Source organism: Zonotrichia leucophrys, chromosome Z, assembly GCF_028769735.1.
Source record: "Zonotrichia leucophrys gambelii isolate GWCS_2022_RI chromosome Z, RI_Zleu_2.0, whole genome shotgun sequence".
NCBI lineage: Eukaryota > Metazoa > Chordata > Aves > Passeriformes > Passerellidae > Zonotrichia > Zonotrichia leucophrys.
Genome location: NC_088200.1, coordinates 25,089,645 through 25,104,064, shown reverse-complemented (window position 1 = coordinate 25,104,064; position 14,420 = coordinate 25,089,645). Strand labels below are relative to the sequence as shown.

At 40.6% G+C, this 14,420-nt stretch overlaps 1 long non-coding RNA gene across 1 annotated transcript; it reads left to right on the top strand.

Moving 5' to 3' along the window:
- Window positions 1-428: 428 nt before the first annotated feature.
- LOC135459730 (uncharacterized) lies at window positions 429-8,688 on the top strand. The gene is made up of 4 exons (XR_010443083.1): window positions 429-491; window positions 2,501-2,612; window positions 4,030-4,111; window positions 4,905-8,688. It is a non-coding gene; the product is annotated as an uncharacterized LOC135459730 (long non-coding RNA).
- The last annotated feature ends 5,732 nt before the right edge of the window (window positions 8,689-14,420 follow it).

Below are 14,420 nucleotides of genomic sequence, written 5' to 3'. Positions count from 1 at the left end.
CTGGTAGAAGAAAAATTGTAAACTTATTAGACATTGATAAAAATGTTCATACATTCAATGAGAAAGGCATGTACTTTCAAAAATCCCAAAATAACAGGCAATTTGTTGGGTTTTTTTCACACAAGTTGTTGCAAATAATAGGAGGCTACAAAAATCCATGGTTTTGTATTTGAAGAGAAATGGTAGAAGACTGCTCTTCAAAATTCTGTGATCCATAGGCATGTGGAGTAACCCATATCAGATCCTGTAGGGGGATAGAATGTAAGAAAATAATGTAGAAAGTAATCTTACCCCTAAGGAGTTGCAGCTGGGCCAATTATCAAAGATTAGGACAGGCCTGACTTTAACAGGCCACAGCTGTGACCAATGAGAAGAAGATGCTATAAAAGTGTGGGGTGGCCCCTTGAGAAGGGAACTGGAGTCAGTGGCTGCTTTGCAAAGAGGAAAGAGTCAGTGCTCTGAGGAGGAGCCCATGAGAAAACAATAAGCAGGTATGAAACTTTTGTGATAAGGAGACAACAGTATGGAACCCCTGCAATGGGATGATGACAGGATCGTAACTCAATCAGTTTTTTCATGGGATGCATTTTTACAGACAGTCCTGATTTCCATTTTACTGTGAGTCAACTCTGCAGGGAATCAGAAGTTCATGTTTAGATTCATCTGGATTCACATGAGAAAAAACTTCTGAGCAATATGATAAATTTCAGTAGAAATTAGCGTTCATCATCCCTCATTTAAACACTTACAATGTTGATTGTGCTCCATAAATGTGAAGGTAGTTTGAGCTCTCCCTTTATCTGTGCTGAGGGAAGTATTTTCAAATGTCCTATGGCTGAACATGTTACATCACACAAAACACTTTTTGGAGCCCTCTGCCACTAATTCCACCAGAATTCACGAACTTCTTGTTGAAATGTACTTTTCGTTTGTCCAGTTTTGTGTGTCAGGGCAGAAAACACTATAAATTTATGTGGTCTGCATTTTTAGCTCAAATAAAATTTAAATCAATTTTGACCTAGAACTGAGAACTGATAACTGTCCAGAATAAAAGTCTTACTGAAAACCATTTTCTTTTTGTTATTAACTATGTATCTGAATTTGTTGATAGCTTAGGCATATGCAACCCCAGAAAAAATGCAAATCTGTGCTATGTGTTTCAGTCTTAAGTCCGTACTGAAGGCACATAATGGAATAAAACACCAAAACCGGAGTGAAAGGGCAGCCCAGTCACAGAAAGCACTCCATCCTCAAACTTCATGCATGTGGTCATGCACGACCTTTTTCTTTCCTTTTGTTTTTTAAATTTTTAATGAATTTGAGTCTGTTTGAATTCAGTATGTATGAGACTTAAAATCGCAAACTTTATCTGGCTCACCCGATCCATTATTTAGCAAAATACTCTTCTGAAAGGCTTGAGAGAGGCCCTTCCAAATGGCAGGAGGGACAAACTCCAAGCTAATTACAGCTAGCTGGATCTTTTTAAATTCCAATCCTGAGCAACTGGGAGGGTAATACCCATGAGAGGTTGTGTGTAAGCCTTCCTAGCTCAATTTCTGCAGTTCCTAAATCTGGCAATTTCAGATTCCATAGCTGTGTCAGCTGCTGTCCCAGAGTCCCTCCAGGTCAGAAGAGTACTTTCAGAAAACAACACATTTGGACACTTCCAGCTTCATAACTCTTGGCTTGAGTATATATTTGTAATGTTAAAAATGCACATTTTGTTCTGCATCTGCTGATCTCCATTCTCATGTGCAAAGTAATTTGTGAGTTTCATTGATGAGTTTGTTGTGTCAGATTAACAGCATTCCCTGGAAAAATCTTAGCCCTGATTTCTTCCAAGCTCACATTTCCTTTAGAGATACTCAAACAAATCCTAGAAAAACATCATGTCTGTTTACCAATTGTTCCTCAGAGGATTTAAAATTTTAGGAAAACACTTTTCAGCTTAAACTAGCAGTCTGACTCAGATGTACAGAGAAAACAAAAATATTAAAAATGGAGTGTACTATATTTCCTTGCCCACCATGCCATGCTTGAAAAATATGATTTCACTATTTCTGGGACTATTCTAGGAAGTGCCCACATTTCCACAGAGTCCATTCCCATTCATTCATAGAGGCCCTGTGTGGATTTTGCTGCTCATCTCATGTGTCAATCTTCAAGATGTGGTCTGTGACTATGAGAGAACAACTGATTTTCCAGCATCTTTGGACCCAAAATTGTGCAACCCAGTCTCATTTCCAGCAGAGACATTAACAATGGCATTGGAAAAATGAGAATATTAGCTGAGATTTTATAAATTGCCAAAAATAATTTCCATGTCATAAGATTTTTTTTTATTTTGGGGTTTTGTTGGCTGGAATTTGGCACAGAAACACAGGAGCCCACAGGCAGTTTTGGGGATTTTGACCACTGAGCTTCCCAGTTTGCAGACAGGTTTCCAACTAGAGGTCAGCAAGCGGCCATCGGAGTATTCTCTGAAAATCTGCCTCTCCAGGTGTGGAAGTGACCTTATTTTTCAGAAGTGCTGCCCGCCTTAATGAGAGGAAAATACAGCTCCTGGTAGAAACTCTCCTGTTTAGATATCCAGAACTAGTAAGTTACTTCTGGTAAGTCAGATGAGAAAATATTGAATGAAATAAATTATTATAACGTCCAGTCCTTGTGAAAAAAAAAAATATTTCTTTATCTTGGGAAGAAAGGGGCTGAAATATTTATTTTGAAATATGCCAATTGAAAAATATTTTTAGACAGGCATTGCAGTTGGGTAATTTTTTTATCAAGGAAATTTTCCCTAGGAGAAGGGAATGAAGAAGGAAACTTTTCAAAGGCTCCTGTGTCAATACCACTTGCTCCAAGCATCACAAAAGGATTCATTTCTTCTGGCAGACAGAGAATTCCTCTTGGGGGCATTTAGACATCTCTTTAAAAGATATCAAAGAAAAGTTATTAGTGAAACTGTACCACCCTAAATTTTAGTGTAATACCTGTCTAAGCAATTTTTATGGTTGTTCTGGCCTTGTCTTTTTTTCTGTCTTCTTCTGTAAAAAGGAAGAATCCCTCAAATTGTAATTGGATTATTTGTGGAGGTGACTACAGATTAAAAATAAAAGAAATCATATGTGGCAAAACAGAATGAAGAATTTAATTAAACTAACCATTGCAGCCTAGCTGAGAAATCTCCATCCTGAAGAAAATACTAAGAAAAAATCCTGAGAAATCTTTACTGTTGAAGTTGAAATCTTGGAAAATACTGGATAAAGATAGTGCTTGAATGATTCATTTAAACTTTGCCTTTAAAGTAAACAGGCAAGATAAACCCATAACAAAACACATTTCAAACTACCCATATCTCCATTTGCTTTTATTTTTTTTCTTTATCTGCATCTTGCTTAGAAAAACACAGATATGAGGGCTCCAAAGCACAGATAAAAAGACGAGAGTAACTAAAAGTTAAAATGTCCAGGAGGATTAAAAGCCTGAAATTTGATTACCTATCAGATGTTCCAACAATAAAACATGGATTTAAGAAATGACAATTTAAAAAAAAAAAATGTACTGACCTTGAAATTTCATGGCAATGGAAAAGTCCAATTTTAAACAAATGTCAGAGTGCCTTCCCTCATTCTTAAATAACTCACAGTGAAAAAATTTCTATTTAAGTGATCTCTATTTCTTTTTTTCTTAAAGTTTTCTTAAGTTTTTCTATTTGCAGGTTTTTCCTCTCAGTAGCCTAGAACATGATATTGCAAATTATAAATTATTTGTGAGTGTCAATTTTTTTCTTATTCAATTTTTAATTTCTCAAATTCAGCTTGGTGATGACTAATGGAATTTAGCTTCAAAAGCCTTCACTTGGCTTTTGAAGCTAAATATTTCAAATATTTCAAATTGACCCGACATGTTCAGTGTTTTTTTTTTTAACATTAAAATTAAAATCAAAATCCTGCAGGGTTTTGTGGGGTTTTGAGATGTGTTTTGTTTTGTCTTGTTTTGTTTGTTTTTATTCCATCTCTGCACATCCAGGAAATAAAACAGGAGCTGAAAATTTATTGGAATTAATATCTGTATGCAAGGAACGAAGCTTACTTGTCAACAAATGTAAGAGGTACCTTTATGCATTTTTCTTTTAAAAAGACTGCATATGTGGCTTAAACAAAGTTGTGCTGTGGGTTTTGGGGTAGTTTTTTTGTCTGATTATTTATGTTTTGGTTTTATTCTAAAAGCTTACACTGTCAAGAACTGTCTGGCCAGATATTTTATTCACAATGTTAGATTTCTGGTGAATACCAGAGAAAGCCACAGAACATTTAATACACGAAGAGAGGGTGCTCAGATTCAATAACAGTAGAAACTGGTATATCACTTAATCCAGGTGATGTTAGCAGTATGAGGGTCTTCAAATAAGTGTAAATGTTGGTTCTCAGTGTTCCCTGGGAAAGCTTTATAAAAGCACAGTCACCATATGTAGCGGGGAGATAATCTGAATTTTGGAAACTGAAACAAGAGTTGTGCAGTTGAAACTGTAGGAGGAGCATTGGTTAAGTGGATGCATTTCTCATGGGAATGATGCACAAGTATATGTATTATACACCACATGTAGCTGAGAACAGAGACTTGAATATTTGCCTCCTGTATATTTGATAGAACTGGTGTCCTTCCAGGCACAATTCATATTTAATTGTATTCAGTGTGGAATAGCTCAACTCGATGCCGAAAAGAAAAAAATGTTACAATACATAAAATGATTTACTGTATAAAGCAAACTATTTTCTGCTCAATAAATTCACTTTATTGCACAGATAACTTGTACTATATTCACTTTTAAATGGTGAGCATCTTTTAACTGCCAAATAAAACGCACCTGCCTTTACTTACTATTTGTGTTTCTTCATACGTAGCATGGGATCATTAAATGTGTTTGAAGAACAGCCAGCATCTATATCATATGTGGAGCAAGAGCCAAGAACAATCTGCTCTGTTGCTGCTTAGTCTGAAAATAACAGCCTGCCAAACAGAGGAATTTTTGGTTTTGTTTTTTGAGAAGCTGTTTTTCTTTGGAAGCTGAATTACAAATGGATCAGGGCTCACTCAAGCTTTATGTTAAACCAGGCAGTGACTGGCATCTCAGCACAGAGTGAGCTGCTGAGGAAACCTCGTGGTCCATCACTGTGAAAGGGCAGAGGTGTAATGGGAACTTTGTGGCACTAACAGAAGATCAGCCACAGACAGGGTCTGGTACACCAGAGGCAAGGAAACTTCCCCGGAGGAGGAGGAGATGTGACTGAATCCTGTGATATTTCTGCATTTGAGTCTTTCCATAGCAGTGGATTCAACTGGGCCAGGCGCCCAAGGATCTATTCCTTAATTCTGACCTTTATATTTTTTGTATTTACAAATTTATAAAAAAATTTATATTTTTTATATTTACAAATATTTTAACAATAGGTTGTCCTAATATCCAGTCACAGCTGGTAAGAGCAGCATCAGTGAGACTTTGTGACATGCTTGGGCTTATTTCAGTACCACTAGTGAAGAGGAATGAGAAAAATCCTCAAAATAAAACTGATCATAATAGTTCTGACCACTCACTGGGATTTTCAGTAAGTCTTTTTCCTGAAGGATTTTTTTCCTTGTTCATGAAGTCTACATTAAGCAGGAAAGAAAAAAATCTAGTTTTCTGCTTAAAAAAAAAAAGGTATAAAAAAGTTTTCCATTTTCAGAAGCATTTTAAAGCCCTTCAGAGCCAAGTACTCTGCAAATCCACTTCAGGGTCTGGAGAGTCAGTGCACATTGTGGGGAAATGTTTTTTCTTGTTGCTGCTTCCTCAACCTTTGTCCAGTCACCAGAGGCTATGGAGGTGGCAGCACCTCTGCTGTCAGGCACAGGTGGTGCTGCTTCCTCTCCACCTCATCCTTTCTGGGTGTTTGAAGGTTCCTGCTTCCAGGTAGGAGTGTAGGAACGAGCAGCAAAATGCAACCAGTTCAGGAGATACTGGATGTAATCTGCCAGAGAATAAAGCTTCAAGGTCAAATTATAGAAAACAGCACAACTGCAGAAATGAACTGAAACTGTGTGTCAGAGGAAGGGGTGTGCTGTGAAAAACCATTTGGTCAACTGATGTTTTTTTCAAATTTGAGGGGAAAAATGGAAAGAGATAAGTCACTTAGGGCAAGTATATAAAAATTGCAGAAGTAAGGACCAGTAGCTCATAAAAACTTGTTTCTATCTGCCACATGCTCAGAGTGCAGCCTGGGTTTAACCATGATGAACCTACCACCTCCTCTGAAAGGCCTGAGTTTGTGTCAGCAATTCTCTAAGTTACAAAAGAGGGGTTGCTTTGGTTGGCATGGGAGTTGTTTGTCTCTATTTTTGTCTCGTTGATGCTATCTATGTATAACTGTTAAGCCACACTGAAGAGTAAATCAGGCTGCTGAGATGAGCACAAATTCTTTTGTGAGTGTGCTTGCACAGTGGCATTAAGCAACAGGACATGAAGGGAGTTTGATAACCTTGACATTTTTTTCTGGTTTTTGGTCCATGTAATTTTGCTCAGTCTAGACAAGTCTGATGTTATGAGACTGATCATTTGTCTTATTTTTGTCTGCAGCATGGAGCTGTCTGGTGCTTGTTCTCTCCTGAGCACAGCAGGCTCAATTACAGGTTAAATGGGGATTAATGGGTGTATTTTGCAAAAAAGGTGGCATGGTTTTGCAGTCAAGGAACATCTAAGAAAGTCTCTGTGAGGCTGTCAGACACTTAATTGCTCTCTGAGTTGATACACTTGTTGGTGAATTGGTGAATTTCTACAAAATGAGTATGGGTCCTCAGCTAAGAGATTTATATAACTATTACATAAATCCTAGGTGAGACTCATTAGCTGATGTAAATCCACAGGGTTCAATTTCCATATATCTGCTATGATTTATATTAGCTCAGAACCCAGTCTTATATTTTCTCAGCCTGACTGCATTATTATTTATTAAAAGTGAATTTGTTGTTTACAATGCCCTAGAGATGCAGACCAGCTAGGTTTCTGACTTAATTTCCCTGAACGTGAACTAAAATCAAAAGAAGCAATAAATTTGGAATATTTTTTTCCAGCAGTATTATGACAGAGACAATTTAGTGTTAGCTGGTCTGTTCAGGAAGTCTAAACCACATTGCAACTAACATTTTACACAGGAAGCATATGAGAAAACATATGGAATGAGTTATCTTTACTTAAACATTCAGGCAGGTTGTGAATCTGAATTGCTGCACCCGTTCTGCACATTCTTACAAAGAGACACCAGCAAGAGGAGATTCTTGGGTGGAACTGTCCCCTCAGAGGTACTTGGCAGTGATTATTATGGACCATGTGATGCACAAATAATTTTCTCTCTGAGGGTCTGTGAAGTAGCCCTAGAAGGAATGGAAGTGCTACTGCTGCATTTCAGCCAGGCTGAACTGGCATGGATTGCAGGAAAACCAGAAGAAATGTGATCCCCAGCCCATCCTGCCATGCCCACCATGGAAGGGATTTCCTTGAAAACAAAGCCCAGAAGGAGCTGGACTGTGCACTTGCACAAGAGGGCAGCAGAGCAAAGAACACAGGATGGGACATCTTCCTTGGATGGTGGTCAGCCTCAGACAGAATCAGCTCTGTGGGTTATGGGGTACAAACGGGATTTATTTCTGTGGTGGGACGTTGAAACAGGTCAGACCGTGAGGATGTCACCTGTCAGCCTTCAGTCTCAGCTGCAGACAAGTACACAGGTGTATCAGGCAAAATCGGGCAATTGGTTTCAGTATGTCTGTCAGACATGTGAAACTCATACTCCAGTCAAAGCAACCAACAGGCAGTAAAAAACATGAATTGGAAATAGTTTCTACACCTGGGCAAATACTTCACCTACACCAGACTTCACCTGTGCAAATGTTTGTCTTGATCAATATTCACATTTGAGGTCTTCCCTAATCCTTATTTTTTCTGTTGGCTTAATTTTTCCCTCCTCCTTGCTTCATAGTGGTGTTCAAAACTAATACAGGTATATCCCTAAATCCAGATTTTCCCTTGGTATACAGAGGACTTCCAAAAGGGCTGTAAAATGCACCACTGTGATACAAGGTCTTGCTGCACCAGTAAATCCCAAAGAGAATGGCAGCAGGAGAAGCTGGCTGAAGTGGTGTTGATATACAAGTCTCTGACAGATTTCTTTCCCAGCAGTGCGTATGACAAAGCCACTCCACAGATGACAAGTGACCGCTGGGCTCCCAGGAGGACTCTGATATCCCGGCTGAGACCTCGAGAGCTCTGTGTTTCTGTCTTTCCTTGGCCTGAGTGGCAGGGGGGTCTCGCTTAAGACGCGGAGCATCAGCCAAGGTGGCAGCTGTCAGGGAGAAACACACACAGACACATCTCATCTCAGATGATCCTCTTAGCAGCGAGTTCTGCCTTTGTGGGGCTCCCCTGGCACTGCCACTTGTACATCTACCAGCAGGGAAGGGAAATTGCATCTCAGAGCAAGCTGTGCCCCTGCTCAGGGCATTCACTCACTGCACCTTCGGAGGGAGGTTTTTCCTTCTTGCCAGTACCCACAGAGCTTGCAGAGCTCCTGTTACCAATGAAATCCCCTCTCCCTCTCCCTCTTCTTCCTCCTCTCCCTCTTCTTCCATCTCTCCCTCTTCAACTGCTGCTTTTTCCTTTTCTTTTCCTCTTCCTCACCCTCATCTTCCTCCTTTTTCCTGTTCCTCCTCCTATTTTTCTCTTCCTCTTCCCCTCCCTCCTCTTCTTCCTAGTATTCCTCTTCCTTTTCCATCTTCCTCCTCTTCCTCTTCCTCTTCCTCTTCCTCTTCCTCTTCCTCTTCCTCTTCCTCTTCCCCTTCCCCTTCCCCTTCCCCTTCCCCTTCCCCCTCCTCTTCCCCTTCCTCTTCTTCCTACTCTTCTTCAACAAATTTTGGCTGTGTCATCAAAATTATTAAGAAAAACAACCATCAATTCTCCTTTTCTCAACAGTGACAACATTCTCCTGTTACTGCACTCCTGGCACAAAGCCCATTTTTAAAATTAGGGCCCTGATCCTTTGGCTGTGTTTCCACGTATTGCCACATCCAAAGCAGATAAAAAGGTTGGTATCAGCAGGAACATCTGATCACCAGACTTTGTGGATAAAATGTCATCAATTGGGATGTTGTCTATTCAAAAGGCAGAGTGGCAGAGAGCAAGGTGATCTGGGGCATGGAAGGTACTGAAACATCCATCTCTTCCTGCAATGCTGGCCTCCAGCCAGGTAAAGTGCTGATGAAGAATAAACCCTAATTGGAGATGATAAGATGATTTGGGGCAACATGGAACTTAACTAAAGACTTCTGTCATGCTGGAAATGAAAGAAGGAAGATATTCCTTGTCTGCTCTCTGGAAAAGCCTGGCCTCTGTGAGAGGAAACTGGACTCTAATTTTTGTTACTCAATGGTGAACTCAGAATAGATAAAAGCAAACCTATGAACCTGTAATTTCCTAACCTTGCACTTCATCAGATTTAATTCAGGTAGTCTTTTGAACACTTTTTATGTATTAAAGTGGTGTGTGTCCCTTTGTATTTCAATTCAATGTCCTTAATTTATTTAATTTTTTTAGCTTGTCTAAAAAGAATTTTATGGGCCTTGTTTTTATTCCTGTTTGGAAAGGAAAAGTAGAGAAAAAAGAAAAAAACCCCACCAAAACCCAATTTCAAATGGTGCCATGACCAGGAATGACCCTGCCTCTTTCTCTGTTAACTTTTCTGAAAAATTTTGCTCAGGTTCTTCCCCCTAAAGTTCTAACATTAAGGTGCCCCAACTTTCCTTTTAATGAAATCAAGCAAAATGGGCATGGTTGATAGAGGCCATTGGAGGTCATCTAATCCAACCTCCCTGCACAAGCAGAATCTTTGCCCCCTTTAAAAAGAAAATTCTTGTCATTCACAGTGAGTCTGATTTTGTACAAAGAAGCTACTGAGTATTCATCACAGCAACAGAAAAATATTTCTTGGGTGTTTTTTAAATTTCTTTTTTATTTTACTGATGAGTAGTGGTAAGCAGCACTGAACTGACTTGCAGCTTCACACAAATCTCACAGACTGTATATATCCAGGAGAGATGCTTTTGTCAGAGGGGGCTGAGAGGCAAAATCCAAGTGATTGAAATCCAAAATGATGCTTAGCATGGGACAATAAAAGAAGCCATTTATTTCAAGAATACTCCAGGCCCACCAGTATCATTAATCTTGTCTTAAATGACAAAAGAATAATGAAGAAAAGCAGGTGGGGATGAGGGCAGGCAGAAGAAACAAGACAGGGTGAAAAAAACTATGTCTGCTCGGCAGGATTTTGAAAGACTCAAGAAAAATTATGTTCATAAGAGTTCAAAGAGGGAAATTTATAAAATTAAGAATTCCTCAAGGAAGACAGACTGAAAAATGCATATACATGAGGATTTGTGCTGCTGGCTAGTGTGACCTGGTGGAGTGGCTTTGCACCAAAGGGGGCTGTGGGCTTGTCAGTGCCTGGAGCTGCAGCACGGAGGAGCTCAGGCACTTTGTGTCCTCTTTCTCTGGTGCCCCCCAGCTGGAGATCAGCAGTGTCAGAGCCAGTGCCAGGCGTGGCTCTGGAAAGGGAGGGACACGGGGTGGACAGACATCCCTCATCTGGCTGCAGCTTCACCTGCTGCGGGGCCGTCCCTGGGCACATCTCGGCTTAAAGCTGGAAAAGCTGAGAACCACGGCAGGGCAGGACTCTGTGGGCACATTTTCTGCAGGACAGGGATGTTTTGGGGGGATGCCAGTCTGTGGGCCCCAGCTTGGCTGCAGTCCCTGCATCCCAGTAAATGTTGGGTGCTTGGGCATGCAGAAACTTTGTTGTTGGTTTGGTTTTTTTTTTTTTTAATGTTATAGTTACAATACCCCCAGTTCTTCCTTTCTGACAGCTCATTTTGTCTATTTCCTGAATACCCCTGGTGCAGATTGAGTTGTAACAAGAAACCATTACCCAATTAGCACAGAGCTTGTACATTGCAGAAAGAAGGCCAATAGATTAATTTAAAAAGAAGTCCAATAGATTCATTTCACACAGCTGCAATCTAAATTTCCATTAGTAACAGTTTAAAAAGACTGAGTCCGAGTCCATTCAAAGTAACCAATACTTGGACAACCTGCAACCCTCCCCATCTTGTGGTACAGGTAATAAATTTTTCCTCTGCAGTCAATGCAGCCAATTGTCTCTCAAGTGCCTTTTAAATATATTAACAAGCAATAAGCCGCTGTCAACACATTACAGAAATTGATTCCCTCCATAAAACACATAAGTACCTCTCAGGAATAATTTGGTCATTTCTTTGTACATGTTCAAACTTCACATATTTAGCTGAGCTGAAAGTATTTCCTTCTGCATCCCTTAGGAAAAATTTCTTCACAGAAACAGCTAAGTGCTGATTTTGTAAAATTTTCCACCAATATTTAACACTGCAGAGCAGGAACAAGAAGAAAGATATTTTCCAATGAGATTCAGAACTATATATTTACTTTAGATCTATATTTTGCTTAGAAAATGCAATACCATTATATTTTTCAATTGAAAACACCAGTCTTTTCGAATTCTTTGATTGTGCAGCAAGAGTTTGTCAGAAAAATTTCTGAATTCCTGTCTGTCTATTAGCTTTACTCAAAAGATGTTGACTGTTTGAAAGACAGTCCTTGCAGCAACTTGCTGGGAGAAGTAAAAGCTCTTGCCTGAGACAGTGACATGTTCTGAATCTAAACTCAGTAATACTTGCTGAAAATACAACTCAGGAAACACTTGCAACACTTGATCATTACTTGAGTTGAAAGACTCCACTTCTGCTTTGTTAAAAAACCTTTAATTCACCTGATGACTTTCCACTTTGGACTCACATTTTTATCATCAGAACATACACTTCTCATTTGCAGGAGGCAGAATTTCCTTCCTCACAAAAGATCTCCCAACTGCAGCTCCTTACTCCCTTTGCTGTTCAGTCTCTCTTACTGAGGACCATGCTGCTCTTCACTGAAGGGCACCTGGACCCCTCAGGAAATTCAGTTTGTATCATCCTTCCTGCTTCTCAGCTTTCCTGATGATTTTCCAGGCAGCCAGTTATGCAAGCCTCTGCTATGGAACATCAGAGGTCAATGCTGTGGAAGCCTGCTGCAAGAATCAGATATTCAAAGTCACTGGCTCACGTTGGGTATTTGTTCATGAGGGCCAATGGCAGCTGGGTGGAGAGACTTTCTCTAATCCCTACCCAAAATAATTTCCAGGGGTTTGCCCATCCAGGGCAGTGCTGCTGCTTGGATTGTGTGGGGCCCCTTGTGTCATCAGTCCTGACGGGTGTTCACCGCTCTGCTCTATTGTCTCGTCACTGGATTCTGCAAAATGGGTATTTAACACCACAAGTCAGTGCTTCACTAAAATGATGAAGAAATAAATAAACCTGCGAATTGAGGAGAAGAAGCACACTCTTTTCTACCAAGCTCCAGTGATTTAATGTTTAGAATATGAGGTCAGCCAATTTCCTCTTTCCCTGTCTAAATCAGTGCATAATATTTATGCAATATATTAAATTAATTTAACTGGCTCAGCATTTGAATCCTGTGGAACCAAGGCTTTAGAGAATATTTTCAGTAAAGTTATGAAGGGTAGCAGTTATAACTCCATCCATCCCACAGCTTCTGACCTAGTCTGCCATATCAGAAAAAAAATGCCCAGCCACAGGGAAAGTTTCCTCAATCTTTTTTTTGCCTTTTCAGACATATTCTACAACTGTATTCTGAATAAGCTGAGAAACTTAAAACTCACTATTTCCTCCCAATAATAAAAACACTTCAATCACTTGGCAACTCAACCAACTTGCTGTTTTCTGACTGGGTAAATGATTATTATTTTTACTATTTCCCTCTGTTTGTCAGAGTTCCATGTGCCATGCTGTTTGAGCCATGGCCATAAAATGAGGCAGCTATTTACTGATATTGCAGTTATTTACTGTGGATATTGTGGCAAGAGTTCCCTTTGCAGCAATGTGAAAACATTGCTGATTGCTGGAGCCTCATGTCCAGGTTTCCTCCTTCCTCTGGTCTCCTTCCGACATTCACAGACAAAACCTGCAGGGGACTTCAAAGAGGAGGGTGTCAGGTTTATCTTCCCCCGAAAGGTTGTGGTGGTTCGTGGTCCGTCCAGGGAACGCCAAGTCTGGGTTTATCTCGGCTGTTTGAGGGGCCTGGAGGGCCCGGAGGTGGCCCGGAGGCCCTGGGTGACCTTGGGGCAGCCCCGCGTATCGAAGGACGAGAAGAGGCTTCAGTTCTTCTTTCTGGTTTTATGTTTATTAATTGTTTATCTAAAAGATGTTCTTTCAGCCCAACAGAGATCCGCACAGCAGTCAGCCATGGGCACACTCCTTCCCCCTCCGGGGCAGGCACCTATCTTTATACCCTTTGCTACGTATACAATATTTATCATTTTTCCCCAATACCATCTATTGTTATAACTCGGTGTACTCTTAGTAATAACCAATAGAAAGGTGCCACCGTGGCCAAAGAAGATGGAGGAGAGGAGGAAGAAGGAGGAGGACAGGACACACCCCAATTCCTCCATCTTACTCCTCTAAACCCCCCTGTACATAAATCTTAAACCTTGTGTCTCACCCTCTAATTAACTAATCCCTTCACCATTCACCCGGTGAAGCCCTGTGAAGCCCTCATCCTTGTCGTCTCCTGTGTAGGGTTAAAGTCCAGCTACCAGACACTTCTGGCAACATTCCAGGAGTCCCGAGCCCCCCCCAGGGTCTCGGAGGCTCAGCATCTCAGGACTGAGATATTGAGATCCGACAGAGGGCTGCACATCAAACAAGGGGGGTTGAGGTGTTTGTTTCCACTGAGCCTTTTCCCTAAAGGACTGATGCTCTGCAGCTGGACTTATCCACCATGGAAGCCAATGCTGGGATAGGCCAGGGAGGCAGCTGGAGCGGAGACCTAGGATTTACCAGTTTAGAGTTCTTCCAGCAGAATAAATGCTCTGAGCTCGTAGGTATCTCCACACAATCAGAACATACTTCGAAATCCCTTTGAAACAAGTGCTGTTACCATCTCCATCATCCTGTGCACCCCTCCTGTACATAAGCTGCCTTTTCCACTGGACAATGAAGGCCAAAATACATTTTCAACAGGACCAGCCAGCAGGGAGCTGGAAGCAAGAGTGAGACAGGAAGGTTTGTTATAAAAAAGCTGAACCTGCCCTCAGAATTTTATCCAAAAATTCTCTTCTGCTGTCCTTTCAAAATCTGGATGCTGCTGTGCACTCAATGAGCAAAGGGAAAAAAGACTTTGTCACAACAGTGATTTAAAGTAGCTGTGCCTGATAAACAAAAACCCACCAGCCTTTGTATGAAAG